General features: G+C 40.9%; 1 pseudogene; it reads right to left on the minus strand.

Annotated features, from left to right (window-relative positions):
• Positions 1–2,736: 2,736 nt before the first annotated feature.
• LOC120363675 (U6 snRNA-associated Sm-like protein LSm3 pseudogene) lies at positions 2,737–3,045 on the minus strand (annotated as a pseudogene).
• Positions 3,046–9,508: the final 6,463 nt, after the last annotated feature.

Here is a 9,508-nt window from a genome sequence, read left to right on the forward strand (position 1 = left end):
TTGTTTATTTTCTGAGATGGAGTCTCACTCTGTCACCCAGGCTAGAGTGCAATGGCATGATCTCGACTCACTGCAACCTCTGCTTCCAAGTTCAAGATATTCTCCTGCCTTAGCTTCCTGAGTAGCTGGAACTACGGGTGCCTGCCATCATGCCCGGCTAATTTTTTTTGTATTTTTAGTAGAGATGGGGTTTCACAATGTTGGTCAAGCTGGTCTTGAACTGCTGACCTCAAATCATCCCCCCAACTTGGCTTCCCAAAGTGCAGGGATTACAGGCATAAGCCATCACACCCAGCCTGACTCACAATTTTAAATTTTATTTGCAAGCTAAGCCCTGATCAGCTTCTCCTGTCCCACATTATTTACTGTGACTTTTTGATGCCATTCTTAGAACCTTGCATCCTCCATAACTAGGCTCTCCTCCCCTTGAACTACGGTCGGGTTCAAAGTCTTCACAAGGCAATGGATGGGAGCAGAGGAGGACAGGGCCGATTCTGCCAGGGGATGGGGACTTGAGTCAGTCAAGGCTTCACAGGTGAGCTCAGTCTGAGGTGAGGTGCTGGCTGGCTGGCAAAACAGGACATGTGTGTCGGAGGAGGGTCACAGGCAGGGATGGCGACACAAAACTGCTTTGAAGGTTCTGGAACTCCAAGATGTTCCAAAGGGGTGCAGTAGTAATGGACAGAGACTGGGGAAGAGAAGAAAGGTACGTGGACTATAGCTCCCACGGGAGGCAAGAACCACAGAGCTTCCCAGAGAGCCCGGCTGTGGCATTAGGACTGTGAACAGAAGTGCAACTGTTTTCCGCTTCCTGGACTCCCTTCTGTCCCTTGCATATTCCATTGTGTCGATATACCACAGCTGGTTTACCATTTACCTGTTCATGGACATTTGGATAGGTTCTAGTGCGGGGTTTTTGCAAATACAGCTGCTCAACATGTTCCCCGACATTTGTGTGCAGGTCTGTGTGCTTTCATCTCTCTTGGCAGGAAGAGAAGCCCAGGCCACTGAGCCCAAAATTCTTGGGTTCATCTTCCGGACCCAACCTGTTTCTAGCTGTGTGACCTTGGGCAAGTTCCTTCACTTCCCTGTGCCTGTGTCCCCAGGTGGTTGCTGAGAACTTTCAGTGAGTGAGCTCAGGAAAACCTCCAAGAGCAAGGTTTGCCATAGGAAAAGCATTTACATGTCTAATCTCATTGGCTCTCTTCTCATAAACTCATTTTACTTTTGAACCATTTTCATCTTCCTTGGAAGAATGCATATCTGGAATGCATAACTCATGCTGTTACCTCCTTCTTGTCTAGTATTTCAATTTCTCTTTCTACCTTTTTTATAAAAAAAATCCCAGCTTTGTTGAGATATCATTGACATATAACAAACTGCATATATTTTAAGCATATAATTTGATAAAATGTTAGCATGTACATATGACCACAAATCAATCAATCATCACAATGAATTAGTTAACATAAAAATCGTCATCTCCCAAAGTTTTCTGGGGCATCTTTATAATCCCTTCCTGCTTTCCCGGCTGGGTACTCCAGCCAGCCACTAATCTTCTGTTTGCTATGATAGATATTCTAGAATTTCATGTAAATGGAACCGTTACAATACGTACATTTTTTTAGTCTAGCTTATTCCGCTCCACATATAATTTGAGACCTGTCCATGGTGTGCGTGTGCTACTGTTCATTACTTTTTTCTGGATAGTATTCCATTGTATCGATATACCACAGCCAGTTTACCACTCACCTGTTCATGGACATTTGGATAGGTTCTAGTTTGGGGCTATTGCAAATAGAGCTGCTCAACGTGTTCCTAGCATTTGTGTGCAGTTCTGTGTGCTTTCATCTCTCTTGGCTAAATACCTAGTAGTAGAAGGCTGGGTCACTTGGGGATATGAGTGTCACTTTTTGAGAAACTACCAAACAGCTTTTCAAAGAGACAGTAACTTTTCGTGTTCCTACGTGTATATCACAGCTCTAGTTGTTCTACATTTTCTCCGATACGTGGTTAGTCAGTCTTTTTAATTTTAGCATGTGTGGATAGTGGTATCTCCTCGTGGTTTTATTGTGTTTTATTTTATTTGAGACAGAGTCTTACTCTGTCCACTGCGCTGGAGTGCAGTGGCTCCATCTAAGTTCACCGCAGCCTCTAACTCCTGGGCTCAAGTGATTCTCCCACCTCAGCCTCAGAAGTAGCTCAGACTATGGGCATTAATCACCACATCCAACTAACTTAAAAAAAAATGTTGCCCAGGCTAGTCTCAAACTCCTGGCCACAAGTGATCCTCTGACTCCAGCATCCAAAGCATGAGAATTACAGGCATGAGCCACCTTGCCATGTCTCATTGTAGCTTTAATTCCCTAATGATTAATGATGTTGGGCATCATTTTGTTGTTGTTGTTTGTTTTGTTTTTATGAGGAAATACCAATTTTAATTTAAAGGAAAAACAGAAAAATATCTGTGAGAGAAATGGAACAAAACAAGTCCTGAAAAAGGGTTCTGTATCTTGGTGGTCATATTTATTGGAGGAGCGTGAGAAAACCGAAAATACCATTTAGCGTAAGAAGCTGTGAGTCATCTGCAAATGAACTCATTTCAGGAGTGGAAGAATCCCTGCAATTACTTCCTAATGTCAAAATGTACGCAGGTTTCTCTTTTGAATGTCTTGTACATTTAGAGAGGGCACGGTACAAAGTCTCCTGTTTTCCATACGGGACAAATGCTTTGTTTCAGCCAACTCTCAGTGGAGGAGCAACCAGGATAACACCATCTCTCCAGACAAGGAGCATTGGAATATTCCGTTCTGTTGATTTATATATCTCTCTATATGTTTCTTCATTAATTTCTATAGCAGTCACAGTTTCTTCCACATCTCCCAAGATCATATTTAAATGTTGATCCTAAGCATGTAATCTGCCTTGCAGCTCTCAGTCATTTCTGATTTTCACATAAATTCGCTCATGTAGGCTGCGCCTGGTAAGATCCATGGGCTCCTCTCCAGCGTTGGTAGTTTGTTGCTGCTCTATATCGTCAGCCATGTTTCTTGGGCATTTTTTAATGTCAATATTTGCCATCCACTTATCTCATTTAAGTCTTTTGTCCATTTGAAAAATTAGTTTGCTTTTCTTACTGGGTTATAAGAATTCTTTACATAGTCTAGATATGAGTCCTTTTCTGGAAATATGTTTCACAAAAAACGTTGCCCAATTTGTGGCTTGCCTTTTCATTTGAATGTCTTCTGCAAAGCAAAACCTTTACATTTGATAAAATACAACTTGATGCTTTTCGTTTATAGTTGGAAGTTTCTTGCCAAATCAAAGATCACTACGATTGAAGTTTTATAGTTTTAGCTCTTACATTTTAGATTTATGATATAGTTTAGGTTAGTTTTTGCACATGCTTTAAGGTAAATGTCAGGGTCCATTTTCTTGCATCTGGCTATCCAAATTGTTACAGCATCATTTGTTGAAAGATTATTTTTTCCTTATCGAATTGCCTTGGCCCTTTGGCAAAAGTTGAATGTTTTGTTTCTCTAGTGATGCATTAGGGTTGATAGTATACATTTTTAACCTATCATGATTTACCTTCAAGTAATATTACATCACTTCACATTATAGTATAAGAACGAACCACCTCCTACTCTTTGTGCTGTTGTTACATATTCGTCCTCTACAGGTTATAAACCACAAAGTCATTATTTTAAAATATAAACCGCCAAATTCGTTTCAAAGTGGTCAGAAATAAGAAAAGAAACTCTTTACGTTACCCACATAGTTACCATTTCTGCTCTTCTTGTTTTTCCTTGTGTTGATCCAGGTTTTCATCCTGTCTCACGTTACTTTGCCTGAATACTTTCCTTTAATACTTCTTGTAATATTGCTCTGCTGCTTTTACTTTTGTATGTCCTTTTCACCTCTCTCTTTTTTTTCCCCTTTCTTTATTAAAAAAACTTTTTGCTGGCATAAGATTTTTATTCACCATTTTTTTTCTTTCAGTTCTTTAAATATTTTGCTTCACTTCATTCTGGCTTACATATTGATTACAATGAGAGATCTGTGGTTATTGTTATCATTGTTCTTCTATATGTAATTTTTTTAAGGGAACTTTTGAGATTTTCTCTTTATCATTGTTTTTAAGCAATTTAATTATAGCGTACCTTGATGATGTTTTCTTCATTTTTTTTGTAGGGGTTTCACTCGCTCTGTGGATTAAAGTTTTCATCAAACTCGGAAATCATTTTAGCTCTTAATTCTTCCAGTATTGTTTCCATTCTTCCTGTCTCTCTTCTCCTTTGTGGACTACAATACACATATGTTAGCAAACTAGAAACCATACCACAACTCAATTATATTCTATTCGATTTTCATCAGTTTTTTTCTCATTTGTGTTTTATTTTTGAAGAGTTTTTATCACTGGATCTTAAGTTCACTTATCTTTTCTCTCTGCAGTTTCTAATCTGCTGTTCATCTCATAACATTTTTATTTTTAAAAAATCTCAGACATTGTAATTTTCATTCTTAGAAGTTTGATTCTTTTACACCTTCATGTCTTAATATGTTCAGTTTTTTTCCTCTACTTTCTTAGATGTAGTTATGTAGTTCTAATAACTGTTTTAGAGTCGTTGTCTCTTAATGCTATCATCTGTGTCAGTTTTTTGTTCTGTTTCTGTTGACTGATATTCTTATCATGGATTTTATTTTACTGTTTCTCTGCATGCCATTGCTTCTTTTATACCACATATTATGACATGTATTTTCTTGTGTACTAGACATGTTTATATTCTGTCTTGAGATTTTTCTTGAGATTTCTTTTCCTGCAACATGATTAAATAACTTGGGAGCCATGTGTTCCTTTCAAGCTTTGTTTTCAATCTTTGTTAGATACTATCAAGGCAGCCTTTAGTCTAGGGCGAATTTTGCCCACTTTTAAGACCATAAATACCTTCTGGAGTACTGTGATATCCTTCTAACTATGAGTTTTATCCACTGTGGCTGGTGAAAACGCCATATTCCTGCCCTATTTCGCTCTAGGGATGCTTTCTCTAATTCTTTGGATTAGGGTAGCTTCTTTACATGTAAGTGCTAATCAGTACTCACAGGATCAGACGAAGACTCAAGAGGCAGCCTGTGCAGCTCTTTCTGTGCTATTTTTACCTCTGGTACTGTGCATGAATTTTAGCCATCTCATACTCCCTGTATTCCCACTTCCGCCTCCTCAGCTCATGGAGATGGTCAAGTGCCGCCTAGCTTCCACCTCTCCCATAGCTGGAATGTGTTGCCCAGAACACATGTGCTAGAAACCTAATCCCTAATGCAACAGTATTGGGAAATGGGGCCTAATGGGAGGTGTTTGTGTTGTGAAGGCTCCACTCTTAAGAATGGATTAGTGGTCAGATGCAGTGGCTTATGCCTGCAATCCCAGCACTTGGGGAGGCCAAGGTGGTTGGATCACCTGAGGTCAGGAGTTTGAGACCAACCTGACCAACATGGTGAAACTTTATCTCTACTAAAAATAACAAATCAGCAGGGCATGATGGCACATGCCTGTAATCCCAGCTACTTGGGAGGCTGACGCAGGAGACTTGCTTGGACCCAGGAAGTAGAAGTTGCAGTGAGCCGAGATCGTGCCATTGGACTCCAAGCCTGGGCAACAAAAGTGACACTTGGGTCTCAAAAAAAAAAAAAAAAAAAGAATAGATTAGTGCTGATTATAAAAGAGTTTGATCTCTGGCTCTCTTTCATCCTCCCTTTCCCTCTGCCTTCTGCCATGGGATGACCCAGGACAAAGACCCTCACCAGATGGAGGCCACCTAGTCTTAGACTTCCCAGACCTCAGAACTGTAAGAAGTAAATCTCTGTTGTTTACAAACTATCCAGTCTCCGGTATTCAGTTGTAGCGGAATAAAACTTACTAAGAGAGCCTCCCTGCACTGGTCTCAGGAAAAGGTCTCCATGCAATAGGCTGGGTAATTGCAGCCTTGTTTGTTTTCTCTTTCTCAAGGATTTTGGTCCTGTGCTGCCTGATGACCAATATCTGAAAACCAGTTTTCACATGTTTTGTCTTGGTTTTTACTTGTTTCAGGAGGGAGAATAAACCTAGTCCCTGTTCCTACTCCTTTTTTTTTTTTTTTCTGAAGAAAAAGAAAGAAAGAAAGAGAAAGAAAGAAAGAAAGAAAGAAAGAAAGAAAGAAAGAAAGAGAAAAAGAAAGAAAGAAAGAAAAATAATAATAATAAAAAAGAATGAAGGAGAGGAAGAAAGAGGAAAGAGGAAGAGGAAGAGGGAGAGAGAACGGGGGTGTTGCTTTATTGCCTGGGCTAGAGTGCAGTCTAAAAATGGGTATGCCTATAATTGTGCTTAATAATGGAGACATGAAAGAAAAATGAGGGAAGAAAATAACAAACAAGCAGCCAACCAATATTTCATTTAAACCTATAAGTAGGTGTTACGTGGTACTGATAAGAGTGTGGATTTTGTGTATTTAAAGTGGAGACTTCTATAAATGTTAATTAAGCCTACTTGTTCCAGATCTGAGTTCAAGTCCTGGATATCGTTGTTAATTTTCTGTCTCGTTGATCTGTCTAATATTGATGTTGACGTCTCCCACTATTATTGTGCGGGATTCTAAGTTTCTTTATACGTCTTATATATCTGAGTGTTCCTGTATTGGGTGCATATATATTTAGGATCTTTAGCTCTTCTTGTTATATTGATCCTTTTATCATTGTGTAATGTCCTTCTTTGCTTCTTTTGATCTTTGTTGCTTTAAAGTCTATTTTATCAGAGGCAAGAATTGCAACTCCTGCTTTTTATTTATTTATTTATTTTTGCTCTCCATTTGGTTGGTAAATCTTTCTCCATCCCTTTGTTTTGAGTTTGTGTATCCTTGCGTGTGAGATGGGTCTGGTTCCTACCTCTAGGCAAGAAGCAGAAATATCCTCTGACAACTTTTTGAAGTAGGTTTTTCCTCCCTTTTAATAGGCTAAGAAACTGAGGTTCAAAAGGGTTGTAGGATCTCCCCCGGCCACACGGCTGTGACGTGGAAGCTCTGGATTGGTAAAGCAGACTCCCTGCCTTGGAGCTTTGCACTGTTTTCCCAATGCCTCCCGTGCGGACAACACGGAGGAAATTGACTGGGCGTGGGCATGAAGAATCAGTATTAAGCTGTTAGAATTGTTGCTGCACAGAGCTTTATTTGGACCAGAGGTACTCAACCCAATGGATCTCATTGAACATTTAAGGAATGCTGTTAGATGCCCTTCTCTGAAAATCGCATGCATATATTCTTCGTTTTGCATATAATTTTAGGAAGTCTTTGACTCCACTGTGGCAGAGACAGCTGGCAAGTCTATTCAATATGCACTTCCCTTCTTTCTTTCTAAAGGCACTCCTGTTTTACTGCGAGGCAGCAGTATAAAAACCGAAATACAAACTTAATTCTCAACCTCTCTTGTAGTTTGCAGTAGCCAATGAGATGTATGGGGAAAATCTTTTTAGCAAAGATCTTAAACAGGGGTTAACCCACTGGCATATGCTTTTTTGCCCCTCACATTTATCCCTTCTTCCTGCTCAAAAAGACGTTCGATGGTGGGGGTGGAGGAAGGTCCGTCCTATGACCAAGGGGATGAGAACTGCAGGCACCAATGAGCTGGGGAGTCTTGGGTCCTAAGGAGCCTGGATTCTGGACCAACTATTTTCAGAATTCTCATGTCAGAGAAAAATGAATCCTATTAGTTTCATTTTTATTCTCCTTTAAGTTGACCATGTGTCAGTATAACCCTTAGGGAGAGCAATGACTTTGTCTCCTTCATGGTTCCACTCCTTCACTGCTCGATAATTTTCATAAAGATAAGCATAGGGTCAGAAATGTGGTGAAGATGCTATAAATAAAAATGACAGAAAACGATAGCTGGGAAGTGTAAACGGTCACATTATCGCCCATCAACATTAGAGCATGGGAAGATGACTGCGTTAGTCCTGGCAGAGACCTAGGCTGCTAGGGAATTGGACACAGTGGGAGCCAGGCCTCTAGGGAGTGGGACACAGGAGAGATGGGTGGAGATGTGGTGCAGTGAACAGAGAACCAGGCTCCAGATTCTCCCCCAGCCCTGCCACTAGCTTCAGCAAATCACCCCTTCTCTGAACCCACTTTTCCGCCAGCATCAAAGGCCTAAGCTCCTTATCAATCTTGACTTTCTCTCTAGCTTTGAGATGATGATCCCAAAGGCCTGGGTGTTGATTTACCCGCTCCTTGTAAAACCATGTGGAAATTTCCATTCCCTCCATAACAAGGGGCATTTAAATTTGACTTGTAGGTCAGCCTCCTCTACTGTTGTTGATTAGAAACCATTTCCCGCACAAGCACAAACTGCAGGCTCTCCCTGAGGAGCAGGCTGTGGTCCATTTGTGCGCGTGAAGGCACTCCAGGCCTGCGGAACCAGGAAGTTTGCTTGGTCGAGAAGCACATGGGGGCCAGGTGCAATGGCTCGCTCTTGTAATCACAGCACTTTGGGAGTCCAGGGCAGGTGGATCACTTGAGTCCAGGGGTGTGAGACCAGTTTGGGCAACAGAGCAAAATCCTATCACTACAAAAAGTAAAAAAAAAAATGATCCAGGCATGGTGACAGTGACACATACCCATAGTCCCAGCTATTCAGGAGGCTGAAGTGGGAAGACTGCATGAGCCTGAGAGGATGGGGCTGCAGTGAGCCATGATCTGGCCACTTCACTCTAGCCTGGGTGACAGAGTGAGACCTTGTCCAGTAAAAAAAAAAAAAAAGAAAGAAAGAAAGAAAGAAAGAAAGAAAGAAAAGAAAAGAAGCACATGGATATTCAGTGAATGCTTCTGAAGGGCAGCAAAGCCAAGATTCAGATGAGCCAACTCAGCTTTGAATCCTGTCTCTAAGCCTCAGCATCCCCTGCTGTCACACAGAGATATTAGCAGAAAAGGATCAAAACAATTAAAGTAGAGAAAAAGGATTAAAAGTGCTCTTGATGCCAAGATTTGCTACAATGCCTGGAGCACAGGGGCTCTAAACAATGATGTACACTGCCCTGCAGTATGCTTGAGGATGTGTAGGAGAGGGCAATCAGCTCACATTCCCAAACACCTTCTCCAGTCTGAGCAGTGTGCTCCTAGCCTGACATTCCTGATTGTCGTTAAAACTTCTAAAGCTTATCAGGAAGATCTGTTACCTCATTTCGTTTTTCACAATGCCTCTACCCACTAAGATTCTATTATTTCCATTCTATTTTGTAATAGATGAGGAAATTGGCTAGGAGAGGTAAAGCCACTTGCCCAAGATCGCGTAGCTCATCATGATGGAGGAGGGATGAAAGTAGGTGTTTACAAAGTATGAACAACTCAGGGAGCCTGAGGCTTTTGCTATCGCAGGTCCTTTGCATGAAACATTGGAGAACTTTCTTGAAAGTCAGAAGATTAGAGCAGCAAATGGTAGAAGAAACAGTGTGGTATGGTGCCTAAGAGAAGGCTGGGAAGTAGGA

This window comes from Saimiri boliviensis, chromosome 3, assembly GCF_048565385.1.
Source record: "Saimiri boliviensis isolate mSaiBol1 chromosome 3, mSaiBol1.pri, whole genome shotgun sequence".
NCBI classification, from domain to species: domain Eukaryota; kingdom Metazoa; phylum Chordata; class Mammalia; order Primates; family Cebidae; genus Saimiri; species Saimiri boliviensis.